This window comes from Crinia signifera, chromosome 4, assembly GCF_055691185.1.
Source record: "Crinia signifera chromosome 4, ASM5569118v1, whole genome shotgun sequence".
Classification (NCBI taxonomy): Eukaryota; Metazoa; Chordata; class Amphibia; order Anura; family Myobatrachidae; genus Crinia; species Crinia signifera.
The window spans coordinates 321558884-321575025 of record NC_139220.1 but is presented as its reverse complement, the minus strand read 5'-3'; the positions used below and the strand labels follow the sequence as shown (position 1 = coordinate 321575025).

The window sequence follows — 16142 nt, the reverse complement described above, 5'->3', positions numbered from 1 at the left end:
AGAAGATGGCTATGTCTGAATTGTTTATAATTTTTCACCACTGGCTGGTTTATTATTTTACCAACAAGCACCTGTGTAATTGCTCTGACGTGTTGCGCTATGCTCTCTCCAATGTGGCATGTAGTCTCACCAATATACTGTAGGCTGCAGGGGCATCTTATGCCATAGACTACAAATCTACTAGTACATGTCAGTGTGTGCAGGATCTTACATTCTCTACCCGTGTGGGAGCACTATGTAATCCCCCGTTACTATATACATACATGTGGTGCATCCTAAACATATAAAGTTACCAGGTTTCTTCCTTAAAAAATGTTTCTCCGCATCTCTGTCAAAATTATAACTGTCAGTATGTACCGGAGCGTCTGTAATATTTCTCCCCTCGTATAACATTGGAGTAATGAGCGCTCAGAGATTCCTCTCACATCAGGACCACTGGCCAGATTCTCTTAGCAGTCGTAGTTCGTCTCTGTGTGACCGTTGTGTAGTTATTTATCCATATTACTGATGTCGCGCTCTTATTTGCCGGGGTTGTCGTACTCCTCGTGGGTTCCCCCAACACTTCTATCTTAGCTTGCTGTATTGGTTTATTTGAGCATCCTCTTTGGATAAATGTAACCATCATTTGATCCATTTGTCTGGGCTTCTCCTCTGGGTCACTGCAGATCCAGTGGACTTGTAGATACTGGGAGAGAGAGGGAGCCCTTTCTTTAAGGATTGTGGGTGGTGACTAGAGGACAATAGTATGGTGTAAATACACTAGGGGCGATTCACTAGTGATTAGGTCACTTTTCATGTGATTGCAGTGATTTATTACATGAAAAGCATCCAAATCGCATGTGACGGACATCAGGTTCTATGCGATGTGCAGTCCCATGTGTATCTCATCGGAGCCTGAAGATCGCACAGGCTGCAGGTAAGATCAGCCGCATCGCCAGCCAGGCAGACTTGGCTGAGATTGTATACAATGCATCATATACAAAATGACTGCATACGGTATGTGGTCCTGCTGCCGGGGAGGATCCTGGGCAGCTCAAGAGGAGATCACAGGTGACTTCTCGTCTCGGAGAGATGTCACTCTAATGTATGGGCATCTTCAGTTTCAATTTACAATATAAACTTGTCCTAGCTTTGTATCTCTACCTGCATAGTATAAGCCAATCAGTGTGCTCCTAAGATTATTATTGATTATTAAGTTACCATGGTGATGGATACGCTCATCAGAAACTGCGGCCTCTGTAGACAGATGGGTCTAACAATTAAGAAAACAGTGGAAAGATGAGAGTTCGGTACTTGTGTAGTTTCATGGCGGCAGGCTACGCTACGTTGTCTGTGTAGCCCAATGGTCAGAGTAGTGTCCACGTCAGGCATCATAGTCACCGTACTGTCCCCAGGAGCTGCACCTCTGTCCCTGGCGTCCCTTACAAGCCTAGTGAGCGCCTCTCACACAGCACCGGTAAACGCCAGATCCCCTGCAGAGAGGCGTTCATGCGAGCGCCGGCGGAAAGGTGCTCCTTCTGTCTGAGATGCACGAGCATCTGACGCTTGTGCATCTCAGTAATTGTTGCGGCAGGGTACGGCAACCCTGCCTGTGTCGCTTCAGGGAGATGGACAGAGTTAGGGGTTCGTAGTGCGTGCGTCTCCTGCACAAAGGGGGGGTGCACTGCGCAAATGCGTCTCATGCACAATACAGGACGCATTTAAAAAACCCCACTATACACGCCAGTGCGAAGTGTGGCGGTACGCGTCCTCCCGACCTGTTCATAACCCCACTGTCCACGTCGGCGTGGAGTTGAATTTGTTCAATGGTTCCCACACAATGTAATAAGCTATGACTGACTACCCTAACTGCGTATCGCTGACTGACTGCGCTAACTATGTAAGCTCCAGCTAGCCGCGAACGGACAGGAACACTAAGCTGATACTGACAGGGACGCGGACTATGCTGGCCGTGGGAACACTGCACGGATTCTGACAGGGACGCTACGCTGACTACGTAACTGCCACCATAAAACTACACAAGTACTGAGAGTTCTATTTCACATGGGATTATCTTCTATAAGGTGCTAAATAAAGGGGGTGGGTAAAAGCCGGAAACATAGTAAATGCATTGAAAAAGCCGGAAACCATGTAATGTGTATTAGAAAAGCCGGAAATCATAGTAAATGCATTGAAAAAGCCGGAAACTATGTAAAATGTATTGGGATCATTGGATAGACAGCAAGTAGGTCAACAAGCATTAGGTCGACATGTCTGAAGGTCAACATGCAGGAATGTTGACATGGCTGAATGTCGACATGTCATTAGGTCGATACAAGCATTAAACCATGTAAAGTGTATTAGAAAAAGCTGGAAATCAGTTAATATATTGAAATAGCCAAACACCATGTAATGTGTATTAGAATAGCTGTAAATCATAGCAAATGATTTGAAAAAGCCAGAAACATAGTAAATGTATTGAAAAAGCGTATGCATGTGCAATCTATGGTAAATGGGCCCTGTTGTATTGAGCAGCAGCAGCTTCTTGTATATAGCATTGGCTAGAGAAAAACAAATATGTTTATTGTATAGGGTCACGAACCTATGTTAGCTAATTTGCAAAAATATTATCAAAATCCTACTGTAAGGCAGGGTTGCCGACTTTTTCTGTCTCCTCTCCGGGAAAAGCCCGGAGAGGAGACTTCCAGCTGCAGTTCGGGGGGCGGGGCTTTAGCTTTACATCATTAAGCCCCGCCCCCATGATGGTAAATACCCCAATTCACAGATCTCCGTGGAGGGTGCGGGGCTAAAATGACGCAATTTTAGCTCCGCCCCCTCCTCTGAGACCCGCGGATTGTTGCATTTCAATCCAAAGGTATGGGGGAAGACGCCGCAATCGGGGGGTGGCGTGGGGGTCCCCCGGAATCCGGGAGGGTTGCCCACCTTTCCGGGAAACCGGGAGGAGGACCCGATTTTCGGGATCCTCCCGGTAATGCCGGGAGGGTCGGCAACCCTGCTGTAAGGTGAGGTCGCTGCCTTTTCCGGCTTTTTGAATGCATTTGCTATGATTTCCGGCTTTTCTAATATACTTTACATGTATTTACTATGATTTCCGGCTTTTTGAATGCATTTACTATGATTTCCAGCTTTTTCTAATACACTTTACATAGTTTCCGGCTTTTTCAATGCATTTGCTATGATTTCCGGCTTTTTCAATGCATGTACTATGATTTACAGCTTTTATAACACATTTTACATTATGGCCGAACTTTTTAATGCATTTACTATGTTTTCCGGCTTTTCTAATACACTTTGCAGGGTCTCTGTCTTTTTCAATGCATTACTATGATTTCCAACTTTTCTTATATACTGGGATATGGTTACTAGCTCTACAAGCATTAGGTCGACGCTGCTAGGTCGACATGCATTAAGGTCGACATGCAGGAAGGTTGATATGGGTTAGGTCAACAGGTCATTAGGGAGACATGGGGAAGGTCGACATTGGGATTTTACACCTTTTCTTTTGAGCCGACATGTGCCGACAGGCGGTATTTCATGCCCTACCATTCACTAGGCGTGGTGGTAGAATAAAATAGTGTGCTGAGCGTAGCGAGGCACCGCACCCAAAGCATGGCGAGCGCAGCGAGCCCTACGAGGGGACGTGGTGCTAAGTTTCAGTGCCCGAAATTCGGGACAAAAAAAGGTGAAGAACCCCATGTCGACCTTTTGACTGTTGACCTTCCCCATGTTGACCTAATGCTTGTATCGACCTAATGACATGCCGACCTGACCCACGTCGACCTTCAGTCATGTCAACATTCCTGCATGTCGACCTTCAGTAATGTCAACCTAGTGGTGTCGACCTAATGCTTGTCGACCTACTTGCTGTCTATCCAACTTCCATACCCAATACAATTTACATGGTTTCCGGATTTTGAAATGCATTTACTATAAATTCTGACTTTTCTAATATACTTTACATGGTTTCCGGCTTTTTCAATGCATTTACTATGTTTCCGGCTTTTACCCTCTTCCCACACCATGAGAGTGTGTGGAAAGTGACATGTTTGGGAGGGGGTGGGGGGGGGGCAGAGATATCACTGTACTGGGCCCCCGAGAATTCTCTTGCAGGCCCCTGGTTGGCATATACTAGGATAGTGTAGGGACAGTATATATAACACACACTGGTGCTAGGAGAGGCAGCAGACAATTACGCAGCAGCAGACAATTACACAGCAGCAGCCGCACATTCCCCCCACGCACACACAGCTGATGACCAGGGGCCCCGCACACACAGAGAACCCGGCGCTCACCTCACAGATTCCCGCTCACTCGCTCAGCAGCACTAGTCTCGACACTCGGGCCTTCTCTTGTGACTCAGGGGCCGCGCACGGAGAGGAGACTGGGCGGGGAGACAACGGACCGTGGAAGATGGCACGGTGACGGAGGATACTGGGCGACAAGTGAACAGGGAGGATGGTGGGCGGGGGAGGAGACTGTGAGCACGAGGGAGCACTAGGAAATCAGTGAGAAAGAGGAGGAGACCGGGCGGGAGGACGTGGTAGAGGGAGGAGAGTAGTGGGCACACTGACACGCCCCCTGGGGGGAGCGCTCGGAGAAAGCAGCGTCACCCGATGTCCCCACTACTCAGTATCTTTCCTGTACCACGTATTCCCGCCCGGTCTCCTCCTCTGACTCCCCGCCCTGATTTCTTATTGCTCCCTCGTGCTCACAGTCTCCTCCCTCCTCCAGTGTGTACCCGCCCCCACCATCCTCCCCGTCCCCTTGTCTCCCCGCCCAGTCTCCTCCCCGTGCGCGGCCTCTGACTGCCCGGGCGTGCGCAGCGCGGTCACACACAGCCGTAGACCGGAGAGTGCTGAGCGGGAATCTGTGAGGTGAGCGTCGGTTTCTCTGTGTGTGCGGGGTCTCTGGTCATTAGCTGTGTGTGCGTGCGTGGGGGGGAATGTGCGGCTCTGTAATTGTCTGCTCCCTCTCCTAGCACCAGTGTGTGTATAATATATACTGTCCCTACACTATCCTAGTATATACTACCTCTGTACTGGTGTACCCCATGTTACATGCCACCCCTGCTCTGGTGTACCCCATGTTACATGCCACCCCTGCTCTGGTGTACCCCATGTTACATTCCACCCCTGCTCTGGTGTACCCCATGTTACATGCCACCCCTGCTCTGGTGTCACCCCATTTTACATGCCACCCCTGCTGTGGTGTCACCCCATTATACATGCCACCCCTGCTCTGGTGTACCCCATGGTACATGCCACCCCTGCTCTGGTGTACCCCATGTTACACGCCGCCCCTGCTCTGGTGTACCCCATGTTACACGCCGCCCCTGCTCTGGTGTACCCCATGTAACACGCCGCCCCTGCTCTGGTGTACCCCATGTTACACGCCACCCCTGCTCTGGTGTACCCCATGTTACACGCCACCCCTGCTCTGGTGTACCCCATGTTACACGCCGCCCCTGCTCTGGTGTACCCCATGTTACATGCCGCCCCTGCTCTGGTGTACCCCATGTTACATGCCCCCCCTGGTTTGGTGTACCCCATGTTACACGCCGCCCCTGCTCTGGTGTACCCCATGGTACATGCCACCCCTGCTCTGGTGTACCCCATGTTACATGCCACCATTGTCTTTACTATATATAATTGTATGATAAATCCTATAAAATTCCTCTGCGCTGGTGCCAATGTCACCCCGTGACATAATTAGTGTACATCCGGTGCTGTGTATGTAACCCCATTACCCTGTGTGACGGTATTAGTGTACATCCGGCAGCGTGTGACTCTGTGTACGTAACCCCATTACCCTGTGTGACGGTATTAGTGTACATCCGGCAGCGTGTGACGCTGTGTACGTAACCCCATGACCCTGTGTGACGGTATTAGTGTACATCCGGCAGCGTGTGACGCTGTGTACGTAACCCCATTACCCTGTGTGACGGTATTAGTGTACATCCGGCAGCGTGTGATGCTGTGTACGTAACCCCATTACCCTGTGTGACGGTATTAGTGTACATCCGGCAGTGTGTGACGCTGTGTATGTAACCCCATTACCATGTGTGACGATATTAGTGTACATCCGGCAGTGTGTGACGCAGTGTACGTAACCCCATGACCCTGTGTGACGGTATTAGTGTACATTGTGCTGCGTGTGACGCTGTGTACGTAACCCCATTACCCTGTGTGATGGTATTACTGTACATCCGGCACCGTGTGACGCTGTGTACGTAACCCCATTACCCTGTGTGACCGTATTAGTGTACATCTGGCAGTGTGTGACGCTGTGTACGTAACCCCATTACCCTGTGTGACGGTATTAGTGTACATCCGGCAGTGTGTGACGCAGTGTATGTAACCCCATTACCCTGTGTGACGGTATTAGTGTACATCTGGCAGTGTGATGCTGTGCACGTAACCCCATTACCCTGTGTGACGGTATTAGCGTACATCCGGCAGTGTGTGACGCTGTGCAATTAACCCCATTACCCTGTGTGACGGTATTAGCGTACATCCGGCAGTGTGTGACGCTGTGTACATAACCCCATTACCCTGTGTGACGGTATTAGTGTACATCCGGCAGTGTGTGACGCTGTGTATGTAACCCCATTACCCTGTGTGACGATATTAGTGTACATCCGGCAGTGTGTGACGCTGTGTATGTAATCCCATTACCCTGTGTGACGGTATTAGTGTACATCCGGCAGTGTGTGACGCTGTGTACGTAATCCCATTACCCTGTGTGACGGTATTAGTGTACATCCTGCTGCGTACGTAACCCCATTACCCTGTGTGACGGTATTAGTGTACATCCGGCAGCGTGTGACGCTGTGTACGTAACCCCATTACCCTGTGTGACGGTATTAGTGTACATCCGGCAGTGTGTGATGCTGTGTACGTAACCCCATTACCCTGTGTGATGGTATTACTGTACATCCGGCACCGTGTGACGCTGTGTACATAACCCCATTACCCTGTGTGACGGTATAAGTGTACATGTGGCAGTGTGTGACGCTGTGTATGTAACCCCATTACCATATGTGACGGTATTAGTGTACATCCGGCAGTGTGTGACGCTGTGTACGTAACCCCATTACCCTGTGTGGCTGTATTAGTGTACATCTGGCAGTGTGTGACGCTGTGTACGTAACCCCATTACCCTGTGTGACGGCATTATACGCAGCATGTGAAAGGTGTATCTCTCTGTGAGTCATGTTATGTTTCTTCACAGGGGCCCTCTATCATTCAGTCCCCGGTAGTTCAGTCCCCTTCACAATCCCCAGATGCATGGCAGGCCATTCTAGCCATCCTTACGGCTGAGCTAGCAGCATCCAAAAGGGACAGAGAGGTGTTTTAGTTGCAGTTGACTCAGATTTCCTCTACGGTTGTTTCCTTACAGCAGTCTGTGGCGACCTCTGCGCAGGCTAGGCCAGCCTCACCAGGAGCTGGGAAGAGGAATGCTTCCTCTATTTTTTTCGCCCCTGATGATGATGCTCAGGGAGAGCCAGATATTGTAATTGACCCCTCTCAGGATCCCCCAGCAGACGATCCAGATGAGCCGGATGTTCAAGACGCCCAGGGCGTCGAGGGACTGATAAGGGAGATTCGGTCTACCCTTAACATAGCCGATACCTCAGTACCTTCTCAGGTATCTATTTTTGGTCGGGTGCAAAAGCAACCTATGAATTTCCCTGACTCCGAGGAATTAGATGGTCCCTTGATTAAGGTCTGGAAGAATCCTGACAGGAAATTTAAAATGTCTAACAGGTTCAATGCGTTATACCCTTTTTCTGCAGGGTCCAGAGCTAAGTGGGAGACTCCCCCCACGCCAGACGTTTCTTTATCGCGTCTGTCAAAAAAGACCACTCTTCCCATTCCGGGAGCGGTTTCCCTTAAAGAGGCGCCGGATAGACGTCTAGATAGTTCTCTAAAGAACATTTACTCTACAGTGGGTGTTATTTTGAGGCCAGCTCTCGCCTCGTCATGGGTGGCGAGGGCTATGGAATCCTGGGCTGATGATTTGATCAAGGGCCTTGAGCAGAATTCACCCAAGGATGAATTGCTATCCTTGGCAGAGTGTATCAAGGACGCTTCTACGTATATAGGCGACGCAGCCTCTGATGTCTCTACCTTAGCAGCAAAGGCCTCGGCATCGGCCGTTCTGGCTAGGCGTACAGTTTGGCTGCACTCTTGGCAGGCTGAGCCAGTATTCAAGAAAGCGGTGGAGGCCCTCCCTTACACAGGAGATGTGTTGTTTGGTCCTGAATTGGACAAGCTTATTTCTCAGGCCACGGGGGGGAAGTCTACGTTTCTGCCTTCCTCAGCGCCTGCTCCGAAGAAGCCGTTTGTAGGTTCTACTTTTCGTTCCTTTTGGGGTAACGCAAGTTTCAGGGGTCGCGCAATAGGTGGTTTCTCCTCTTTCAGGGGTCGCAGAGGGAGAGGGGCCAGAACAGGCAAGGCCTCTGCCGCTCCTTTTCACAACCCCAAGGCCACTGAGAAGTCAGTGGCATGACGGTCTTCCGGCTAATTTGGGGGATCCCAAGGTGGGCGCCAGACTGTTGCTCTTTGCGGAAGAATGGAGAACACACTGCACAGATGCATGGGTTCTCTAGATAGTCTCCCAAGGCTACAAGCTGGAGTTCTCCACTCAGCCTCCAAACAATTTTTTTTTTCTAAAGGTCTTCCTTCTTCCGCCGAGTCAAGATTGGCTCTGTGTGGCGCCATACAGACTCTTCTAGAGTCTGGAGTTATTATCCCAGTGCCGGTCCACCAGCAGGGCAAGGGATACTACTCAAGCATTTTTGTGGTCCCAAAACCAGATGGCTCTGTCAGGCCGATTCTAAATTTAAAACCGCTGAACGTGTTTGTTCGCTACCACAGATTCAAGATGAAATCTATTCGGTCAGTGATTGCGTCATTGGAAAAGGGAGAATTTCTCCTTTCCTTGGATATAAAGGACGCGTATCTGCACGTTCCGATTTGGGAGCCTTATCAAAGGTTTCTGAGGTTCGCGGTCCAGGGTCTTCATTTTCAGTTCAGGGGGCTCCCGTTCGGCCTTTCTTCTGCTCCACGGGTGTTCACAAAGGTTATGGCGGGTATGATCACAGCACTTCGTCTAAAGGGGATAACGATCATCCCGTACCTAGATGACCTCCTTCTCAAGTCGCCCACTCAGGAGAAGCTGGTGGCAGACGCTTTGCAGACTTGCAGGTTTTTAGTTCAAAATGGATGGATTGTGAATTTCAAAAAGTCTCAACTAAATCCATCTCAGAGACTACAATTCCTCGGTCTCATTTTCGACATGGTCGAGGAAAGGATTTTCCTTCCGTTGGACAAGATTGCAACTCTACAGACAAGGGTCTGGCAGGTTCTGCATCAGCGCAGGGTCTCGGCTTACCTGTGTACTCGCCTGTTGGGACTAATGGTGGCCTCGTTCGAGGCAGTTCCTTACGGCCGGTTCCACTCTCGGACGTTTCAGGATAGTCTGTTATCACAATGGTCGGGTTCACATCTTCAGATACACAAGAGAGTCACTCTCTCTGAGGGCTCGCTCGTCTCTTCTATGGTGGCTTCACACCCCGCACCTTCTCCAGGGGCGCAGTTTCAGGCCTTGCATGTGGACCATAGTCACGACAGATGCCAGCCTCAGGGGCTGGGGAGCGGTGACTCTGGTCCACCAATTTCAAGGGAGGTGGTCACTCCAAGAGTCGAAGCTCCCAATAAACATTTTGGAATTGAGAGCCATCAGGTTAACGCTCCTGCAGGCACACAGCCTCCTCCAGGGTCGGCAGATCAGGATTTGGACAATGCGGCGGCTGTCGCATATATAAATCGACAAGGAGGCACCAAGAGCAGAGCGGCCATGCGGGAAGTCCGGCCCATTCTGGAATGGGTTGTAGCTCATGCTGTAAGTTTCTCTGCGGTATTCATTCCGGGGGTGGAAAATTGGCAAGCGGACTACCTCAGCCGCCAGGATTTTCATCCGGGGGAGTGGGCCCTACACCCGGAAGTTTTCCGCCAGCTGACACTTCGGTGGGGGAACCCCGAAATAGACCTGATGGCCTCCAGGCTAAACCATCAACTTCCAGTCTACTGCGCCAGGTCAAGGGATCCTGCAGCAGTGGCAGTGGACGCCCTGTCGATTCCGTGGGACTACTGTCTGGCGTATATATTCCCTCCTTTACCTTCTTCAGAACTCTTGGGATCAATGGAAAAGAGAGAAGCCACGACTGTCATCTTAATAGCCCTGGATTGGCCAAGCAGGTCGTGGTACTCGGACCTAAAGCGTCTACTGGTAGACACACCTTGGCGTCTACCTCTGAGACAGGACCTGCTTCAGCAAGGGCCATTCGCCTTCCAAAACTTACGTCATCTTCATTTAATGGCCTGGATGTTGAGACAGAGTTGCTAAAACGAAGAGGCATTCCGTCGTGGGTTATACCAACGATGCTCCGGGCTAGGAAGGGAGTGACTTCGGCCCATTATCACAGAATCTGGAAGAGCTATATTGCCTGGTGCGAAAGACGCGAGGTTCCAAAAGCGGTCTTTAGCCTGTCAAGGTTGCTGGAGTTTCTCCAGGAAGGCCTGGATAAAGGGTTGCGTCTGGCCTCGTTAAAGGTACAGCTTTCAGCGTTATCGGTTTTCTTTCACCTTAAGTTGGCGATCTTACCAGAAATACAGACATTCTTGAAGGGAGTGTTGAGGCTTCAGCCTCCCTTCAGGTCACCAACAGAACCTTGGGACTTAGCCTTGGTTTTGAAGTACTTGCTGTCTGACCTCTTTGAACCCTTGGATTCGGTAAGCCTAAAATACGTTACTTGGAAAACGGTTATGCTGGTAGCATTAGCCTCGGCTCGCTGGGTGTCGGAACTTGGGGCCTTGTCTTGCCGGTCGCCGTTTCTGATTTTTCACGAAGACAAGGCGTAGTTGAGGACAAAGCAGTCTTTTCTTCCTAAGGTGGTGTCAGCTTTTCATCTGAATCAGCCTATTGTCATTCCGGTCTTTGCCGAGGACTCAGCTTCATTGAATGCAGTAGGAGCGTTGCATATGTACCTATCCAAGACAGCAACGTTAAGGAAAACGGACAGTCTTTTTGTTCTCTATTGCCCTGAACGCAAGGGGTGGCCTGCATCTAAAGAACATTGGCTCAATGGATTTGCCTAACTATAAGGGAAGCTTATGTCCATGCAAATAGGAATGCTCCTTCAAGGATTACAGCTCATTCGACCAGATCAGTCAGCACTTCGTGGGCTCTGGCGAGAGGGGCTTCTCTCTCCCAGGTGTGCAGGGCAGCCGCTTGGTCAGGTTCAAACACTTTTGCCCGGTTTTATAGGTTTGAAACCTTTGCTGGGTCAGAAGCGGCCTTTGGCAGGGCAGTGTTGCAGGAATCGCAGCGCTTTCCCGCCCGGGAGTAGTGCTTTGGTACTATTCCCACACGTCATGACTGCAGTGTCCCCTGCTGGCCGAGGGAGAAATAAGGAATTTGGTACTCACCGACAATTCCCTTTCTCCAAGGCAGCAGGGGACGCTGCATGCCCTCCCAGTGCTTGGCTTCCTACCAGGTGGTCAGGTATTAGTTTCAGCCATCTTAAAAGGATGGGAATGATATTTAGATCAGGTCAGATGTATGACTTGATGATGGTTGGTTATGTTGCCTTTATGTGGTTAAGCTTTAATTTGTGTATATACTTACAGAGTGTCAGGTTTGCTTGACCTTATGATTTGTCTTCTTCGTATGTCATGGTTCCTCCTCCTTCTGGGTTCTTGCCTTTTCTCTCCCTATCTCGGACACAGTTTTACTAAGACTGGGGTCTGGTGGGGATAGTGGGGGGAGGAGCCAGCCATTTCTAAATTTTCTTAAAGTGCCGACTCCTCAGAGCACCAACACTATCCCACACGTCATGACTGCAGTGTCCCCTGCTGCCTTGGAGAAAGGGAATTATCGGTGAGTACCAAATTCCTTATATCCATGCCATCCAGAGGCATGGCCAGCGCAGCGATCCTCACAAGAAGACGCATTACGCGTCCTCCCGGCTTGTTCATACCCTCACTATCCACGTTGGCGTGGAGTTGATTATATAAAGTGTGGCGAGCCACCGAGCCTGAAGCGTGGCAATCAGACGCGGATTACTTCACATGTATTCCGCATCCCCTCGCAGGGCTCGCCACGCTTCAGGCTCGCTGCGCTCACCACAGTTTCTGAAATCAACTCCACGACGTGGATAGTGGGGGTATGAACAAGTCGGGAGAACATAACCTGTCCCCTCGTGGGGCTCGATGCGCTCTCCACGCTTCCGGCTGGCGTGGATAGTGGGGGTGTTTAAAGAAAAAATTCACATCTACCATATCATACATCTGAGACAGTAATGAAGACATGTGTTAACTGGTAACTGGATTTTACTGAATAATAAAGAAAAAAAAAACACTTAAAGTACAATAATATCAAATAACAAGACAAAGAAAATAATGAAACAGTTATTCTTCACTTTCTGCATTCAAGGCAAACGCAGCTGAAGTTGACACAGCTGTGTCTGCATTTGTGTCAGCTGGTTTGTTGGCCGTTGGGAGCAGAGTTAGGGCATATAGAACCCGCTGGAAAGCGTTTTCTGTGCCGAGAGTTTTGCAACAAATAAATTCCTGAAGATATGAGTCCAGATTTTGGCGTGCAGTGCCCCTTTGCCTTTTGTTCCGCCGCTTGCAAGATCCCCACAGCCGTTCCATGTTCTGGGTATGATCCCCAGTCTCCGGGTCCAGGAAATTATACCGGTGGTTTACACAAGCATTACGGTACCCTTCCTGCTCAAGCTGTTCAGTGTTGTATGCACCCCAGCAATCTGAATATATAGTGGTACCCAGTTCTATATACTTGTTGATGGTGGACATCAGGGTGCTGGCATCACGGCTGGCCACAGGCGTTACAAAACATTCACCGGTGACTCAGGATATACCTCCAAACCACCACTGTTGAGGCAGAACGTGTCCGACATGACTTTTTCTCTGGACAAAGAGACTTTCGTCCACCTCCACTATTTTGCCTGGACCACCAATCTGGCGTTGGGGCTGTGGCATTAAATCCAGGTCCCGCATAAGGTGGTTTTATTTGAAAGTAAAAGGGGCCACTCACAAAATGTGATACTTGTTAGTATTACACAAAGTGTAGAAAACTCATAAATGTGAGATGGCATCCCTGAAACCACTGTGCGGCCCGGAGACTAACTTTCTTGACACAGCTTCTTATGTGGCAGCACCACATCCGCTCATTGGCATATAGGGTGAGATTTAATAGGATGAGAGATTCAGAAAGTGAGAGATTTGGTGAGAAATCTCCAGGTTTTTTAAAGCGGCAATCATTTACACTGCAAAACCAGTTTGGTTTTGCTGTGTAAATGATTGCTACTTTAAAAAAACTGGAGATTTCTAACCAAATCTCTAACTTTCTGAATCTCTCATCCTATTAAATCTCACCCTGTCTCATTGGATGCCCATTTGTACATGTCTTTTCTCTGGGAGGAAGTGGTGACACTGTAAAAAATTTCTCCAACTCCTCCGCCTGCGGCAGGTTAAAGATGGTTAATTTGTTGGCAGACATAATTGACACAATGTACTGCTAACTGACTACGATAACTGCGTACCGCTGACTGACTACGCTGGCCGAGGGAACACTACACTGGCTCTGACAGGGACGCTGGACACGGGAACACTACACTACTTCTGACAGGGACGCTGAGTACACTAACTATGCTAAGCAGCCGTGGGAACCCTACGCTAATTCTGACTATGCTAACTACACTGGCTGCAGGAACACTATACTGATTCTGAAAGGGACGCTACACTGACGACGTAACTTCCGCCGTGAAACTACACAAGTACCAAATATTTACATAAAAGTGCTCTAAGTGCAACAGGTAATAAAGGGAATATTAAAGAGGGTGCACCTCCATTATTTTTAACGGATAATAAAGTGAGATATGCATCGCTGTATTAAAAAAATGCTAATTATTTATCTCATTTCTTTTTTTGCCAAGATAAGATCCTTATTTTTATGACCCCAAGGGTGAGATTTAATAGGATGAGAGATTCAGTAAGTGAGAGATTTGGTGAGAAATCTCCAGTTTTTTTAAAGCGGCAATCATTTACACTGATTGCCGCTTTAAAAAAACTGGAGATTTCTTACCAAATCGCTCACTTTCTGAATCTCTCATCCTATTAAATTTCAACCCATTTGTCTTCGACTAGTTCTACTCCGCAAAAACCTTTTAATATGGCTCGTGGAGCAATTATGAACCTGTTTGATGTGCAATGAGAAAGGAATGATCTAGATTAACTTTTTTTCTATTTCTTATGTGTTCCAACCATCTGATTTCTAAAGTTCTGGTAGTTTTTCCTACGTACACTTTATTACATGAACACATTATGTAGATAGCGAATTTTGAGTTGCACGTCATAAATTGTTTAATTTTAAAAACATGATTATTCAAAGTTAGTTCAAGAGTTTTCTTGTCAGTGGTATAACATGACTTGCACATGATGCAGTCCCCACATCATTGCACTTCAAACAGGTTCATAATTGCTCCATGAACCATATTAAAGGTTTCTGGGGAGTAGAACTAGTTAAAGACAATCGGCGCATATAAATCCATGGTGAAAGAATTATCTGGAAGAATTACCAATATCAAGCAAAAGATACCTTTATATACCTGTATCAGCCAGTTCACTAGTGAGTATGGTATGCAATCACTAAGGAACACCTTATTTAACATATGGTGAATCCCAGATGTTTGAGAAAGAAACCTTTATATACACACACCTACATCTGTGTGAGTATGCATTGTGGGATCAACCCCTTTGTGCTTGTAAATCTGTATTATAAATAAGATAGTCTAAATATTATCTTTTTTCATCCCTAATATACATAACATCCAAAGAGAGCTCTACGGACGTGACCTACTCAAATCCACATCCATTGTTTTGGATTTCTTAAAGATACCTTTACACATGTATACCGGTTAGTTTATTAGTGAGTATGATACGCATCCACTTCCAAATCCATGACTGCACACGAGGTGAACCCTGAATTTGTGTAAAGAAACCTTTTACATACATGTCTTTTCATCTATCAGTGAGAGTGAGGTTACGCATTGTGGTACCCAACCCTGTGTGTTCTACACATTGCCATTTTTATTTTTCCATTACATAACATCCAAATGAGCACTCCAAACTTGTATGTATTTGTATTTGACTCTTCATCGCCCCATGTCCATTTCTTTCAAGATTCTACTAGAATCGGGATTGTGTGGTGGACTGCCTTGGGTCTGATATATTTTTGGTACTTGTTTCCTAGCACGGCGCCCAGATTTTCTACGTACGGCACTGTAAGGAAATCGCATCACATATGATTGTTTGTTCCAAAAATAGGTAAACCTCACCCCACCCACTATCTATGCCACCCCAAAGCGTGGCGAACGGCGGCAGAACGCGTCCTCAGACTTTTTCATTACGCCACTATCCACGTCGGTGTGGAGTTTATTTTATATAGTGTGGCGAGCGCAGCGAGGGGACGCAGATTACTTTACATGTATTCCGCGTGCTCTCGCCACGCTTTGGGCTTGGTGGCTCGCTGCGCTCGCCACACTATATACAATCAACTCCACGCCGACGAGAATAGTGGGGTGATGAAAAAGTCGGGGGGCGCGTTCCGACCCCCCTCACGGGGCTCGCCACACTTCGGGTTGGCGTGGATAGTGGGGGGGTGCGTTAAAACTATTTTTGGGACATACAATCATATTATTGTATACCTAATGTCATGGCATAGCACCCCATAAAATCGTTGTGGGAGGTGTGATGCCATGCGATGAGATGGCCCTGGGGACATGAAAGCAGTGAACAAATTAACTTAGAAAATCGCATGTGATGCGATTTTTCTAACGCAGAATAGCCTTCTACACAATAAACGTAGTGGGCGCCGTGCTAGGAAACAAGTACCATATCTTTGTCTGGTACTTATGTAGTATCTGGGTGTCCGATTTAGAAATCGTATCGCATCGCATGCGACCAAATCGTATGCGATGCGATGGTCAAGATTTTTCCATAGGATTCAATGTTAAAATGGTCTGAGTCCATTTTAACATAGAATTCAATGGGAAA

General features: G+C 48.2%; 2 protein-coding genes across 2 annotated transcripts in view; one reads left to right on the top strand and one right to left on the bottom strand.

Annotated features, from left to right (window-relative positions):
• The window catches only part of LOC146075942 (uncharacterized), a 57918-nt gene extending 53311 nt beyond the window's left edge, over positions 1–4607 (bottom strand). The window contains exon 1 of the mRNA XM_083185644.1: positions 4293–4607. The gene's annotated coding sequence lies outside the window, so the exon portion shown is untranslated. The remainder of the gene's footprint in view (positions 1–4292) is intronic.
• LOC146075941 (uncharacterized) overlaps positions 1–16142 on the top strand; it is a 188970-nt gene that overhangs the window by 166351 nt on the left and 6477 nt on the right. The gene's annotated exons all lie outside the window — the stretch shown is intronic.